This window comes from Petaurus breviceps, unplaced genomic scaffold, assembly GCF_028583685.1.
Source record: "Petaurus breviceps papuanus isolate PSGF00001 unplaced genomic scaffold, PetGlider_PUasm1.0 140, whole genome shotgun sequence".
Taxonomy (NCBI): Eukaryota; Metazoa; Chordata; class Mammalia; order Diprotodontia; family Petauridae; genus Petaurus; species Petaurus breviceps.
This window is the reverse complement of record NW_027185698.1, coordinates 24,261,236-24,278,433: the sequence shown is the minus strand read 5'-3', so window position 1 is coordinate 24,278,433 and position 17,198 is coordinate 24,261,236. Positions and strand designations below refer to the sequence as shown.

General features: G+C 39.5%; 1 long non-coding RNA gene across 8 annotated transcripts in view; it reads left to right on the top strand.

Annotated features, from left to right (window-relative positions):
- Positions 1–17,198, top strand: part of LOC138147043 (uncharacterized) — a 435,949-nt gene that overhangs the window by 61,794 nt on the left and 356,957 nt on the right. For all 8 annotated transcript variants that reach the window (XR_011164697.1, XR_011164690.1, XR_011164689.1 and 5 more), the window contains one exon: positions 13,215–13,300. This is a non-coding gene — a long non-coding RNA (uncharacterized lncRNA). The remainder of the gene's footprint in view (positions 1–13,214; positions 13,301–17,198) is intronic.

Genomic DNA, 17,198 nt, shown 5'->3' with positions numbered 1-17,198 from the left:
AGAGAGACAGAGAGAGAGAGAAAGAGAGAGAGAGAAAGAAGGAGATATGAATGATACTTGTGTGCTTCCTCCCCTTCAAGTGACAATGGGGAGCTTGGGAACAGGGCATCCAACAGAACCATGATCCATTCAAAAGACTGTGAGGTCCTGAACTAGGTTGCGGCTGTATGAGTAGAGAGCAGGGGACATACATGAGAGATGCTTTGAAGGTAAAAAGATTTGGCAACTGATTGGATATGGGAGTGAGTTAGGGTGAGGAGCCAAAATCCAAGGGAAACTCACATGTAGGGGGGTAAGATGTAATGATAATCCTACAAGAGGGACTAAGGAGTTGGATAGTCAGGAAAGGCAGTGTAGTGTAATGGATAGTGAGACTCCAAGTTGACTTGGAGCCCAAAGCACCCATGTTCAACCTCTACCTCAGATACTTACTAGCTGGGTGACCTTTGCAAGTAACAATATCTTTTTTCCTCAATTTCTTCATCTGTGAAATAGGGATAATAATAGTACCAGCCCTACATGGCCTTTTGGAGTATCAGATGTAAAATATAATATATGTAAAACTCTTTGTGAAACTTTAAAGACCTCTATATGTGTGAACCATTATTATTAAGAGATGAATCAGGCAGGTAGCACAGCGAGTAAGAGCACCGGCCCCAGAGTCGGGATGACCTGGGATCGAATCTGGGCTCAGACACTTAGAATCTACCCAGAAACACCTGGCCGTGTAACCCTGAGCAAGTTACTTAACCCCAATTGCTTAGGGGCGTCCAGGTGGCTCAGTGAGAGTAAGAGCACTCAGTAAGAGCACTGTCCCCAGAGACAGGATGACCTGGAATCGAATCCAGGCTCTGATACCTCGTACCGCACCCAGAAATAACTGGCCGTGTAACCTTGAGCAAGTTACTTAACCCCAATTGCTTTAAAAAAAAAAGAGAGAGAGCTGAATCAGGAAAGAGTAGTGTTCTTTTTTTTCTTGGAGGAGCAATTGGGGTTAAGTGACTTGCCCAAGGTCACACAGCTAGTGTGTTAAGTGTCTGAGGCCAAATTTGAACTCAGGTCCTCCTGATTCCAGGGCCGATGCTCTATTCACTGTACCACTTAGCCACCACTAGAGTAGTGTTCTAAAAGCAGGAGGATCCATAGCCTTCTGAAAGCAGTCTTTCAGCATGTTTTCCTGTCCAGTGGAAGTATTCCTTGGGAGATGGAAATTGCTCTCCCATTGGCCTTAGCATCTCTTCACTGATTGCAGACCCAAAAACTGGGTCCTCTGGCCCCTGTGGCTCTAGGTGTTGGAAGGAAGAAAAGGAATGGCAAGAAGGGGATGGTGAATCTGCTTCTAGAACAAACTGCAGCAGTGAAATCATTTGTCTCATTTAAGCTGTGTCACCAATTGGAGATCCCCTGTTGTTCTCTTTCAAGAACTCTTCCAAAGTCACCATTTCACTGCCCAGGGAGGCAGAGTTTTGTCTGACAATCTGAGACTGGCCTGGGTTACTCTTCTGGAGAGACTCCTGTGGGATGAACCCATTCCTGGGAGGGTCTGTTTTTGCCTGCTTACAGCTAACACAGAGCAGCTCCAGGCACCATCTCAACGCAAAGCAGCCAGCCACATCCCGGCTGGGCACCAGATCTTCCTCTCAAATCTCTCAGTTCCGCGGTGGATCCAATCAGAGGAGCATCTTAGGTTAGGAGGGGAGCTGTTGCCTGATGCAGCCCCGTTGTTCTCTAATCTATGGGGCTGGGTCACGTGCCTCCTGTGTTTGGTGAACTCTTGCTCTGGGGCCGGTTCCCAAAGGTTCCCATCAGAATGGTAACCTTTGGGCAGGCCTGTGTGCTTGGCAGTGAGGGTTGAGCTGGGAGGGGGTAAGTGGATGGCTAAGGCAGAGTGAGCCCTGGCACCCAGTTCTGTGTGCCAAGGCTTGAGCATGGAGTCTGTGGAACCCTCAAAGTGGTCGCTGCTGCCTTCGTGTTTCTGCTCACTCTCTTACGGGTGACTTTTCCTCTAGGTCCACTGTGAGCATCTCTTTCGCCCTGGCTGTTTGATTCTGTGGGGGCCATGTTACCTGGAGTCTCTTGTTGCAATTTGAGATGCTGGGAAGCAGATGGAGAAGCAAGATTAGCTGCCAGGGAGGGCTGTTGGTGGTTGATTAGGAACATTGTCTTGAACACTCTCTCTTTGATTTGATGAGTCTGACCAAGGCCTTGGCTCTAATAAAGTAGCTTTTGTTTGTTTTGTTTTGATTTGGACAGGATCATTTAATTTGTACTGATCCCTATTTTTTCTTCTAGTTTTCTTTATGTCTTCTTATGGCGTTCAGTTTGTCTATGTAACTGTTTTTACTCCGCATGGATCTGCTCCTTGTTCTCCATATTGTTCTTCAGAAGCATCTGTTTTTGTTGACTCCGTATCTGGATCTGGTTTAGGAGATGATGGTTCTCTTCTTCCCAGAGAGGAGGAAGGAGTGGCAAATAGCGTCAAACACTGAAAAGGGGAAAAAAGAATGAGGATTGAGAAAAGGGCATTCTCTTTAGTAAGAAAGAGATCGACCACTAGTGATCTTGGGGTGAGTACTTTTAGTTGAGTGAAGATAGACTGAAACTATTCAAGAAGTGAGTGGGAGGTGAGAAAGTGAAGGCAGTAAATGTAGACAGCTTAATCTAGAATTTGGCTATGACAAGAGTGAAGAAATACAGGATAGGAGTTAATTGACGGTTTTTTAAGGATAGAGAAGATATAACCATGTTTATAGGCGGCATGGGAGGAGCCAGTAGATAAAGAGAGATTGAAATTAGGACTAAAGAATAGTTGATCAAAGGGACAAATTCCTAGAGGAGATTGGAGAGACTGGAATCAAGAATAAAAATAGGAAATATATAAACATAAACCTAAATATATATATTGGAGAGGGGAGGCAAGGTAACTGAGGTTAAGTGACTTGCCCAAGGTCACACAGCTAGTAGGTGTCAAGTGTCTGAGATCAGATTTGAACTCAGGTCCTCCTGACTCCAGGGCCAGTGCCCTATTCACTGCTCAACTCAACGGACCCTGAGAATGGGAAATATTAGAGGGATCTAAGGTGGGAAATTATGGAGAAAAGGGAACTCCTAATGGATGGCCTTATTTTTTCTAATAAAGTATGAGGTGAGGCACTCTGCTGAGGTGGAGGGGGACAGTATGTATCTTGAGGAAAAAAGAGAAAAAAGAGAAAAAAGTTTTACATCAGACACTGTAGGGAGTATAATTCCAATATCTAAACTTCTGGGGGACTAGACTGGGTAAAAATATTATTCCAAAATTGGAGGGGAGAGATACAGGGAAATACAGAAACACAGGGGAGTATTGTTAAGGACAAAAATTTCAGAGTTATGGGTCATGGAGATAAAATACTTGTAGGTGATGGTGATATTAAGGGTATAAACATCTCCATAGTGACTGAGTTGAACTGAAAATGCAAATTATGGGAGTTGAGGAACTTGATAAGCTGGGAAGCAAGAATGTTCAAGGGAACATAAACATGTACAATGAATTTCTGAAGGCTAAGGGTAAAGGTTGTAGTGGAGAGGAAGACTGGTGAGTTAGGTATGGAACTTGTGAGCTGGTATTAAGAAGGGAAGTCCTTGTTGAAAGAGGATCAGATAATTGTCAGACTAGCAGATAACTGTCATCTGGGTCTTGATGCAAGATATATTTGAATGGAGTGAACCTCAAAGGAAGAAAGTTTACTTAGTGATGGTAGTGATGGTGTGAAATCCTGCAAGGAGCAGGCCCATTCCTCCTCCTGGAGGGAAAGGAGAGAAAGTACATTCAGTACTAGAGTGGGTGACTAGAGGAGCAAAGAATTCCGGAGGAGCCAGGGTTCTGAGATGGCAAGAACTTGGAAGGAGCACGAGAAGAAGACATCTAACGTGAAGAGCAGTTTGTTAGCAATAGAATGGGGATTGCATGGGGCAAAATTGGGATAGGAACATAGGAGGGTAGGGATGACATGGATAGGTATGAAAGAGTGGAAGAAGAGAAGTTCCACTTAAGCAGGCTATGATTCTGAATCATAAGGATTCTGAATGGAAGAGAGTTTGCTAGTCATAGGACCGCCAACAACTCCTTTCCTGGAAGCAGTAGTTAGCAAAGTACCCCAAGACTCTTCTCAGAGTTAATCTTATTATAATATTCTGAGAAAAAATGTGAATGATGGTGGCTAGGTATCCTGAGCATCAAGGACAGGGGGACTGATGTGAAGGAGCCTGCTTCTAGGTCCTCATTGATTATAGGGGGCTGAAGCATGGCTTATCTGACCACTCTCCAAAACATCAGTCACCTCTGCCCCAAGACCCAACTGAATGGTACAGACAGTATATACTGTAGGAATTCAGAGAAGGAAGAAATCAATGTGAGTTAGGAGCTAGGGTGCTAGATAGAGGGGTAGTGGCAGGAATTGAGCTAGACCTTGAAGGGTTGGCAAAATGATCTTCCGAATGCAGCATGACATAGTGAATAGGGTGCTGGACTTGGAATCAGGGAGACCTATGTGGAAATCTTGACTCTCATACTTACTAGCTGGGTGTCTCTGGATAAGTTGCTTAATAGCTCTGTGCCTCAGTTTCCTCATCTGTATATATGCTCTAGAATGACTGTTCCCACCTCCCATTCACACTGATGAGTCAGATCCCAAGAACGTGGGTGCTATGTCTCTCCTCAGGAGTCTAGGAGTACCCCTAAGGGACTGGGGATTGTTGTGGGTTTTTTTTTAGTACTATAGCTCATGAATCCCCACTACTATGCTTTCTTCTAAAATTATTGGTTGATATTAACTAGCCAGTCAGACAATTCATTTTTAGAAAGGGATATCTACTAAGGTAGCAGAATAAGAACAATTGGCACAGATATTCTCCCTAAGAGCCCATGGCACAATTTCCCACAGATACCCATAGAGAACAGGCGAAAGTGGATTCACGCTTAGAGTGTACATGTAGCAAAAGGTAACTGAAAGTCCTCCTGCTGGGGTCCTCAAGCTGTCCCCTCTATTCTTCTGGACTCTTTGTAGGTACTTGAATCTCCTTTCCTCACCTCATTCTGTCTGCTCTTAGCTCCTGATGCTGGAAGCCACTTCTGTCTCAGGGGACACTGGTAGCATGATCAAGAAAAAGTCTACATCTTCCCAACCCTGTGACATTCAGGAGCCTTTGACCATGGTGGGGGCAGAGTGATTAGAGGGGAGACACCTATAGTTATGCTCTTCTCCTCCAATCAATGTCTTCTCAGGGGTTTACTTGGAATACCCCTTTTCTCTTTCTGCCTATCTCAGTGGGTTTCATTTATTTATTTATTTTTTGCTTTTTGAAGGGCAGCTGGGGTTAAGTGACTTGCCCAAGGTCACATGGCTAGTTTTTGTGTTAAGTGTCTGAGGCCAGATTTGAACTCAGGTCCTCTTGACTCTAGGGCTGGTGCTCTATTCACCACGTCACATAGCTGCCCCTCTTAGTGGGCTTTATACTGGTCCCAAACAGTAGGACCAAGTCCCTTGGCCAGTCTGAACAGATTTTATCACACTGAGGAAGTGTCTAGGCCATGATCACACCTAGTGAACTGTTAAAATGTGTTAAATATATCAGGGCATAGAAGCCAGGTGGCGCAGTGGATTAGAGCCTGGTCCTAGAATTCAGAAGAACTGAGTTCAAATGTGAATTGCTACCTGTGTGACCCTAGGCAAATAAGTTAATCTCCGTTTGCCTCAGTTTCTTCATCTGTAAAATAGGAATAATAAAGAGATAATATTTGTAAAGTGCTTAGCACATACTAAATGCTATATAAATGTTAGCTATTATATTATCACTTTCTTTAAATTAGATGGAGCAATTGTCTGAAGTGTCTTATTGTCATGTAAAATTAAACAGTTGAACTATTTGGTCTCTGAGATCTCTTCTACCTCTGCATAGATGAACTTATGCACAAATCTGAACATATTATTCCTACCCTTAAAACCCTTCAGGGTTCCCCAGTTTGCCGTAAGATAATAAAATGAAAACTCCTCAATGTAGGGCCCTCCAGTGTTTTTACTACCTACCTTTCCCATCCTTCTCCCTTACACCAAAACTGAAGACTGTTTCTGATCTCATCTTTGCTTTGTCATATCTATATTTACAGTCATGCCTCTTTGTTGAAATTTTCCTCCAAGGCTCGGGTTAGGTGCCTTTCTTCCATGAAGTCTTCATGGTTATTTCCAGCCAAACCTGATTAGTCTTAAAATTTTCCTAGCAAATCTTGTCTCAATCTCCCCTTTGCCTTTATCTTATGTCTTGCCTAGTATCCTTCCTATTTATGTGAATACTTATCTGATAGGTAGAGATAGGTAGGAGGTATGTTGGATAGAGGGCTGCCCTGAGAGTCAGGAATATTCGAGTTCAAACCCTTTCTAAGACACATGCTAGTTGTATGGCTATAGGCAAATCATTTGCAGTATCTCAGACTCAGTTTCCTTTGCTAAAAAAAAAAAATTGGAATGATAATAGCACTACCCAGTGGTAAGAGAGTTTTTCCAGGATTGAATGAGTTAGCAGATGTGAAGTGCTTTGCAAACCTTAAAGAGGGCTGCATAAATGGGAACCATCCTTAGTGTTGACATGGGATTTGTGTGGTGTTTAGTCGTGATGATTCTATTTAGAATGAAGTTGTCACCTTGTAGAACAAAAGGTAAATGTGGTGCTGGCCTCTGTTCAGTTACTAATAATGATTCTTAATCTTCTGGGAATAAACTCTATTACTACAACCCTTTGGGAATGACAAAGTTGTACATTAAAACAGAGTAACATAGTAGGACTGTCAGATGTGGTTAGGAATAAAATGTTCCTTTAAAGTATACTTAGTGATAATAATAATAAACAATAAAATAGCATTTATATAGCACTTTGAGGTTTGAAAAGCACTTTCCATATGTTATCTCATTTGACCCTCACAACCCTGAGATGTAGATGCTATTATTATCCCCATTTTATAGATGAGAAAACCGAGACTGAGATAATTCAGTAGTATGGATTTATGATCTCACTGATGTGGTTATTCCTCCACTGGTGTAAATTTTAACCCCTCCAGGCCTTCTCAGTTCCAGGACTCTTGTCCATGTTCTTCAAAAGGGCCTCTATGGAGGATTTATCCAGTGCATTGGAGGCTTTCCTTTAGATCTTTTCACCTTTTGCAATTATGGGTTAATCCTTTAGGCTGTCTGCTTGTTAGCATGGACTGCCCCAGCTGCATGGCTAGCCCATTGGCTTTTCCAATGGCTTGTTTCCTGGATGTCTCCCATTATTCTACTTCTTATCTCTTTTGAGCATTTTATTTAAAAGTCAAAATGCAAAGCATGAAGAAGAAAGAAAGCTCCTAGTTCAAATTATGATTTCTTGTTCTTTGGACATGGATGATTGAGGAGATCTCTCTCATGAGTCCTGGTGTCTGGTACCATTGCTAGTATGGAAGTCATTATCAACTTCATCAAGTGTTTAGTGAATATATATTATGTATAGAGTATGTGTGATATTAGATCCTTGCCCTCGAGAATCTTATAATCTAATTGAGAGACAGGGCAGGCAGTTTAAAAATTGAAAAGAATTTGAAGATAACAAAAGTAGTATAAGAAATAAGTATGTTAGTCTGTACAGCTGGACAGTGCAGTAGACAGAGCATGGGCCAGTAGTCAGGCAGACCTAATTTCAAATCTGGCCTCAGACAACTTACTGTGTGACCCTGGACAAGCCACTTTGACATCTGTATGACTCAGTTTCCTCATCTGTAAAATGGGGATAATAATAGCTCCTATCTCCCAGAGTGGTTGTGAGACTTAAATGAGATATTTCTAGCTATTATTATTATTATCATTAGTCTGTAATAGAGAAGTTGTGTGTGAGATAGACAGATGATTGATGTCTTCAGAATCTCAAGCTCTCGTGGAAGGATTGGACTTACTTTATACATTTCTAGAAGAGGAGGAACGGAGGCAGATTTTGTCTCAATATAAGGCAGAACTTTCTAAACAATTCAAAACTGTTCAAAAGTGTAGATAACTTGAGGGAACTCAGAGGACATTGAGTTCAATATCCCCATTTTACTGGTAAGAAAACTAAGGCCCAGGTTAGCTAAGGGACTTGTCCAAAGTTACATAGGTAGTGAGCATCAGAAATCAGATTTGAAGCCAGGTCCTCCGACACCATTAGTATCCTTTCTACTAGATCACTGGAGTAGGTATCTTCATAAGATCACTATGGGTAATAAGAACTTATATTAAAGCTTACTCTTCCCACAATAACCTTGTAAAGTAGGTAGTGCAAATATGATTAAGCCCATTTTACAGCTGAAAAAAAAACGGAGGTGACAGGTGTAATGTAACTTGTACAATGTTAGATATCTATTAAATATCAGAAACTGAACTTGAACCCAGGCCTTCAAACCCAGAGTCCCATATGCTTTCAACTATGGTATGCTATTTTTACTGAGTAACTTCTTCCAGGGAGTCATTGGCAGTGATAGAAACTGTTTCTTGGACCTGTTTCCACAGCAGACCCTTCATTATAGAATCCCAGGGGAAAAGTAAACTCCTCACCTTGATTCCATTGATCTGCCATTCAAAAGGCTTTGCTGCCCTTTGTCTGTTTCAGATGCATTATGACAGCAAGGTCCGCTTGCTGTGATTCTCTTGGGTGGTCAAACAATAATGGAAGGCATTATGTATCTGCCTTCTGCTACCATTAAAAATACTTAGTCACAACCTTTTAAAGCAAAAATGAAGCAGAATTGCTTTGGGTTTTTTGTTTTACTTTCTTTTGACTCTAGCAAGTCCATTTGCAAAGCTGTGTCTTGGTTACCTAGGGAACTAGCATTCAGCGTTACTGATTTTTATGAGATGTGAGTTCAAAGTTGTCAGAATTGTTGGTTGGGTTTCAAGCGGTGACCCTTGTACTGACTGCAAAGTAACATAATTTTTATTTTTATTAGTCAGAAAGATCAAAGGTGGTCATTTTACAGAGGCCTTTATGATGGAAAAGCTTTGGAGAATAGAGAAGGGGGAAAAAACCTTTTGTGTTGAAGACATTTTGTCTTTTATCAGCAATTGGAAGTGGGACTGTCAATATGTGTATTTCAGGATAGTATAACGAATAACGAATACTTATTTTTGTGCAACAAATAGATAGGTGATGGATAAAGCATTTATTAAGTGCTTACTATGTACTAGGCACTGTGTTAAGCACTGAGAATACAAATATAAGCAAAAAGAAAGATAGCCCCTGTCCCCAGGAAGCTTATGTTCTGATGGGGGAAGAGAACACGTGAAAAGGAGGTAAAAAGAGGGAGAGAAGGAGTGGGGAGAAGGTACCCACACAAAAATAATAGAAAAGAATGGAGCTGGAGAGAAGTGAAATATCTGGTGTGATGTATTTTAACACCTTGGATGTCATAGGACCCACTATTAAGATTTTTCCTGTTCTGGTTACATGTCCCTTCCATCAGAGCCAATAGTTAATAGTCTCTCAAGCTGTAGTTTTCTAGATTGTAAGATCCCTGAGTGTATAGACTTGTTTGATTTAGCACTGTATCTCCTTCATCTCCTAGGACTCTGTGTTTCAAATAGTAGGTGATTAATAAACTCTTATTGAATAAATGTATCAATGAGTTGACAGAATTTTCATTCTTTAAGGCTCTGACTGTCTTTTGCTTTTCTTTCTGTTTTAAGAAATGTGTCTATAGAGCTCTTTCGATCACTAATCTTTTTTGACTGTCTTCTATTACCCTGGAATATGGTTTGCAGGAGTTTCCAAAATAGTTCCTTTCTTATTTGCAATGGATGTGCTGCTTTTAGAAAGCTGCCTTTGTGTTGACATAACATTTAAAGGAAAACACACAAATAAAACCTTGGTTCAGTTTAAAAAAAATTGAATAAGCACAATTCTTATCAAAAGAATGCTGACCTGCCCTTGATACCTGTTGACTCATTCTGACACCAAATCTGTGTATCCCCTTTATTTGATCCAGAGTTCGATGTTGTGGGTTGGGTTAAAGCAAGTTTTAGGTATGTGACCTGGTTCTGAATGACTCAGTGGCTTGAGGCTTGGCCCTAAGCAATGGATAGAGCTGATCACCACAGTATACTCTTTCCTGGAACTTCAAGTGATACAATAAGGACCTCTGGCCCCTTGTAGTATATGTAATTATACAACTTGTATAAGGACAGTAAAATACAGAGTTCAGCTATATGTATGTGTACATTTAAGCATATATGTCTAGGTACAAATAAATGTCTATATATTCACATGCATGTGTCTAGAATTAATTCTTTATGCAATAGAAATGTGCACATGCATGTGGATCAGTGAGTGAACACTTTCAAAGCACCTACTATGTGTCAGGAACTGTGCTAGATGATGGGGATAAAAGTACTGAAAATGGAACAACCCCTAATCTTGAGTACTGAATGAGTTCACATACGTATGTATTTGATATCAAATTTATAAATGCAAATGGAAATAATTTATATTTACCAACATATGAATGTATAATGCTTTCAAAAATAAGCCATCATATGGGCAAAATATTTACAAGATTTTCTCATTTGAAAAGAATGCCTAAGGGTGATTGAATTTGCAGTGTCCTTTCAATAGAAATGGTTTTGGTTTCTTTCTGCTACCAATAATATTTAATGGAAGAGAAAGAAAGCTAGTAAAGTAGAGTTTTAGATTTGATGCAGAAGCTAATGTTTGGAGGAAGGACAGCACTTTGTCAAAGATTTTTTGAATTTGTTGCAAATTTTCTGGAAAAGCAATAGGGATGTAGTTAATAGAGGTATGGCCTTGGAGTTAGAGATGCCAGGATTCAAATCTTCCTGCTGATATAGCCTAGCTGGGTGCCCTTTGATAAGTTCCTTAACCTCTCAGTGCCCCAGGCAACTCTTTAACACTGTAAGTTACAGAGAAAGTGTCAAGCGGCATTGGTGGAGGGTTTTCATGCTTAAGGTTCCTTATACTAATGAAATTAAAGATCTAGTCCTGATCTTTATCCTTGTCTCCAGTGCCCAGCACACAGTAGGTGCTTAATAAATGCTTACCAAATTGAACTAGAATTAAATGAATAAACTATGGTGGGATGAGAGAGGAGAAGGGAAGGGGAAGCAGAGGGGGGATTTCAGAAGCAAAAGCATTCCTTTAATATCCTTACACATATGCATGAGGGCAGCAGCTAGGTGGTACAGTATATAGATTGCCGGTCCTGGAGTCAGGAAGATTCATCTTCATGAGTTCATATCTGGCCTCAGACACTTAACTAGCTGAGTGATCCTGGGCAAGTCACTTAACCCTCTTTGCCTCAGTTTCCTCATCAGTAAAATAAGCTGGAGAAGGAAATGGCAAACCACTCCAGTCTCTTTGCCAAGAAAATCCCAAATAGAGTCACAAACTATTGGACACAACTAAAAAATGACAGGACAACTCCCTGCATATTCATGTTCACATTCTAAATGGAGCTTTAGAATCATTCAAATCAGAGGCCCCTGGGGAAACTGCCCATTTCATGGCATGTTAATCTTCCTATTTGGATAGGTTTGACTATTTCACTCCCTTGCTCAAGAATCTTCAGCGTCTTATTGTCCCTAGGATAAAATACCCCTCCAGACATATGACATTATTTCCCTTCATGCACTCTCCATTCTAGCCAGCCTGGACTACTTGTTGTTCCCTGGCTCTACACTCTGCCTTTTGCTTCTATGTCCTTCTGTAGCCATCCCCCCCCCCCCCCGCCTCCCCGCGCTAGAGGACATTCCCTTCCCCCCTCAGCTCTTTAGAATCTCTTAGATTCCCTCACTGCTTTTCAGAGATGCTTAATAAATGCCTATTGGATTGGTCCAGCACGTGCATCTCAGACCCTGGCAAGCCTTTCCTCATACCCCTGGATCTTCGTGATCTCTCCCTTAGGTTACCCTTTGTTTTTCTGCTTACATATTGTAGCCCTCAGTAGAATGTAAGCTCTTTGAGGGCAGAGACTGATTTTTATTTTGATGTTGCCAAGAAAGTGTGCCAAGATAGTTCAAGGTCTTTAGTATAGTAGGTGTTTAATAAATGTTTAACTGAATTGAAGTCTGGTGAGAGAATAGTAGACTAGGTAAAAAGCATTTACTATTGATTATGCTTTGCATAATTATATAGTATTTATTATATATAATATATGTAATTATAATTATAACCCACATAGTTATAATTATAACCCATTATAATAAAGATAGAAGACTCATTTAACCTATTTGTTTATTAATTCAGTTAAATTCAGTCAAAGAGACATTTATTAAGTACCTATTATATACAAATGTCTACTATGGCAGGATACAAATGCAAAAACAAATCATTCCCTGCTCTACTGAGGGGAGTAGAATAACCTTTACACAAGAGAATTTGAAGAGGGAGAGAGCATTAGCAGCTGGAGGTGTGTGGGTCAAGGAAGGCTTCCTATAGAGAAAGTGGCATTTGAACGGAATCCTGATTAATTATAAGGATTCTGAGAAGAAATTCTAGTCTAATTTCATGTTGTTCTTCCTTCATTTTTGAAGACGAGCAATGGCATTATGATGTTGGGGTGAAGGTACAGTGTGTTCAACTATGGCTTATCAGTCCAATATGAACTTGAGAGGATTTACATGTCGGGTACAAATAGTCTATTTGAACTTTTGGGATGGACATGTCTCTAGATTTGCGTATCTCATGTTTCCTTTGTGCTGCCTCAATTCTGCTTTGCTCAGAGAGCACAGCACCTTCTTTGATAAAAGGCATGCCATGCAGGGCAGTCCTGTGCCAGCGTCTCACAAAAGTTCTTCAGAGAGACCTTGAGAATGTCCTTGACTCGCTTCTTCTGACCACCAAATGAGCACTTGCCTTGTATGAGTTCTCCATAAAATAGTCTTTTATGCATTTGGGCTACATGGTCAGCCCATTGTAGTTACACTTTCTGCAGCAGAATTTGAATGCTTAGCAGTTCAGCTTGAGAAAGGACCTCAATGTCCAGTACTTTATCTTGCCAGGTGATCTTCAGAATCTTCCTAAAACAATTCAAATGGAAGTGGTTCAATTTTCTTGCATGGCACTGGTAGATTGTCCAGGTTTCATGGGCATATATAATGAGGTCAGCCCAATGGTTTAGTAGATCTTCAGTTTGGTACACAACCCAATACCTCTTCTCTTTCCTTCAGACTTCCACAACACTGAGCTAGCTCTGACAATGTGTGCTGTCAACATCATCAGCTATGTGGACATCCCTGAAAAATGTACTGCCAAAGTAAGTGAACTTATCCGTAGCATTGGAAATTTCTCCATTTTCTGTAACTGGTGGTTCCTTGTTTGGATGGTGTGGACTGGCTGGTGGAGAATCTCTGTTTTTTGGTGTTGATTGGCAGGCCAAAATTTGCACAAGCAGCAGAGAATTGATCCGTACCCTAATATCCACTTTGGAGGAATGTGAAATTAGAAAAAAGCCAGAGCACTAGAAAATATGAAAGTTTGTGCTATGGCCCATGTGAAGAAACAGAGAGATATTAAAGATTTCGCAAAAGCAAGCAAGATATTCAGGTCTAATGTATTCATTACAGTCATGGGATGAGGTGTTCTGAGTGGCTTCTTCTGTCTGTGGAATAAAATCCCAGCTACTCAACCAAGGGTTTAAAGTCCTCTAAAATTTGGTCACTTGTCATTCAGGTTTTAATTCACTTACTCCCAATAAATTAAAACTTCTTTAAACTCTCCAAAATTTTAAAAGTTGGATAGAAATATTTTCAAAATGTACCATATATTTTACCTTCTTAAATAGTCTATTGGGTATAATTTAGCATATATTAATGACATGGGGTCATAATTATGATCACCAATTATTTTACTATTTTAGAATACAGAGTAGATATGCATATTTCTGGAAGTTGGAGTGGGTAAGAGATAAAGTATGTGGTCTTTGTGATAGATACTGTTTTTTAGAGAACTTTTTATTTTACTTTATTTTACTGACTTCCAATTGTGGTTTATAACCATGTTTTGGATGATTAAAGCAGCCAAAAATCTGGCTGCTGGATAAATGGTGGTGTGATTTTCAGGCTTTAAAAACTTTTCATGGGATTATAAAATTTAAAAGTTGAAAGAGACTTTTAGAAATCAATTAATCCAACTCCTTTATTTTATAGGTGAGGAAATCAAATCCCAGAGGGTTAGTGAAATGCCTTGCCCAGGCTTACACAATGAAGCAGTGTGAGACTAGACTGGACTAGAACCCTGGTCTTTGACTCCCATTTCAGTGTCCATTCCATCATACCACACTCCTCCTCCTTGGGGTCACCTCTTGTCCTTGATAAGAAAGAAGAGAATAGTAGAATTCCCACTTAAGCAACGGTTTATTCATTTCTCTCTCCTGAAGTCTGAGTCAACAAAAGGACTGTTTTCAGATAGATTAGTTTCTTAACATTAGCTGTAATGAATAAAGAATCATTTTTGAAATAATGGATTTTTTTGGGTGACAATCATATACCAACATGTGATGGGTAACTAGTTCTCTAGGATAATAAGTTATGGAGAATTTCATTATCTTAAAAAAATTTTTTTTGATGTTCTTCTTTTGCATTACTGCCTCTTGGAATGCCTTCCCTCCCCCAAACCCAACAGGACCCATCATTGTAACAAAGAAGTACGGTTAAGCACTATCAGCACATGGGCCAAATCTGAAAATACATCATGATTTGTTTTATATAAAAGCATAGTGGTCCTAAACATCAGCTTCATAGAAACACAATTTCATGGACAAATATTTGGTCTTAATAAGTATAATAGACAATGGGGAAAGGACAATTTGGAAATATGACTAGTACTGATCATGTTGAGCTAGCATGGTTTATTTTAGTCTTTATTATATGATAATGAGAGTATTAGTCACTGCAAAACTAAATTATCAAAGTAGTAGAATTGAGAAATAGACTGGAGAAAGAGTCCACTGTGGATTTTAGTACATTTGGTCCAATGTCTCAGACCATCGTACATTCGAAATAAATTTAGACATTAGCTCTGCCATTTGGAATTAAAGCTCTGCCTTGATAAATGGTGACATTTTAATCTGGTATTGGGCATGCATTAAATCTGCTCTCATGGGATCTTCATTAATTGTCTAGAGAGGAAAGGAGAATAGCATACTAGGGAACTGATAGCAATAAATTGGGAGTTTGTGTAAGAATAGTGAAAGACAAGGAGAAAAGAAATTGGTGATTTGAATTCTACTTGGAGAATTTTAAGTTACATTCATGTTGAAGGGACTAAGCTCACTTCTTGTAGAAAAATGAAAGGGAAACCCTTCAAAGAAAAATAGCCCAAGGCATTTATTTAATAGTCCTAAGAATTCCAGTAATACTGTCCTGGAAAGGCCTAGGACTGCCAGTCGGTCCACAGGAGATGAAATTGGCTTTGTGAAACTTTCAGAGACATCACCTATTCAAATGCTAGTGTTGACATTTTTATGTGGTGTTTGTTAATTTTGAAATAAATAGAAGCATAGAAAAGTGACTTTTCAAGACCTCATAGATAAATTAACCAAGCCAGGAACAGGAGCAGAATTTCCTGACTTTACACAGTCTCTAGTTATGTAGCACAGCACATACATTTTTAGATAGATTAATAAAAGCAGCAGCTAGAATGTTGTATTGAATTCCAGGCATCTTGATACTTGTAAAAATACTGAGTAATCACAGGCAATTATTAGAATTGCAAAAATGAATAAGGGTTTAGAGCAACTGATTTAGAAAATCTTAAGCTAGCTACATTTTAATGATGTTACTTGACTGAGAAAAGAGAGGAACTGTTGAGTTAAATATTTAAAACAAAGTTGAGACAAATTTGGCTAAATATTAAATATTATAATATTTTTATCATCTAGAAAAGTGGGTAAAGATCTTCTACTTTAAGGATAATTAAAATTAGAATATACAGAAAAGTAGAAAGTTGATTATAAGGAAGAATTTTATACTGATGACAGGTTGAATGAAATGAATCAAGTGTTTTCTTGCATTTTTGGTTTCAGTGATGTGCAGGAGGGGGAAAAGAATCTTTTTTTCATTACAGAAAATTAGAAAGTCTTGAGATAAAGATGCATTGCCAGAGTTTCATAGAATGCCTGGGAGCATGGCATCATCTCAGAGGTGGAACACTAGGCTAACATTTTTTGGGGGGGAAGCACAAGATTTAAGCCTATGGCAGGGTTGTTGATGGTAGTTAATATCTGTGAAAAGTGACTCACTAAGCAGCTGTAATAATTCCTAGAGAGGGCACATTTAGATTGCTTTAGTCACACAATCTATATAATTATTTATGCCACATAAATCCTCCTTCCATACGCTGAGGTTTGACTTCCATGTTTCTCCATAGAATTAATATACTCAACAAAATCAGTTCATCTTCCCTTTTCTTAACATTTTCTCATCCTTTCTTTTCTTTTCTTTTCTTTCTCTTACCTCCCTCCCTCACTTCTTTCCTTCTCTTTTCTTCCTTCCTTTTTCCTTTCTTTCTTTCCTTCTCTCTCTCTTTCTTTCCCTCTTTCATCTCTTTCTTTTCCTTTCTGTCTCTTTTTCTCCCTATACCTTTGTCTTTCTGTCTCTGTTGCTGTCTGTCTGTCTTCCTTTCTTTGACTAGAACTGTGATTCCTGCGGTATAAGGAGCTCCCATTGAAGAAACCTCTTCTACTAATCCACAATAGCACTTGATATGTATATGGCAGTCTTAGAGAAATGCTTAAGACCTGAGATGTCGAGTGACTTTTCCAGGGTCCTAAGCTAGCATATGCCAGAAGGAGGACTTGATCTTAGGTTTTCCTGATAACAATGTCAGGTCTCTATCTAATACACTATGCTATTTTTCAGCCTCTATTTTTTATGAGTTAATTTTGTGCTGTAATTGTTAATGATGTCCTCATTTACATTTGCTCTAGATGTTTATTTTTTGATGTTTGCATCTTATTAATCACTTAAATGACTTACATTCACAACTGCATTGTCTTTTATAAAATAATCCATTTGATCCTGTAATGATATTTTCTTGCTTCCAAACTTCTTTCTATGTTTATCTGATTAAATAGTTTGAACTTTGTAACCTACCTACCCCAATTTGACAATTATGTGGGGATGGTTTTATAAGGGAAACTCCAAAAATAATGA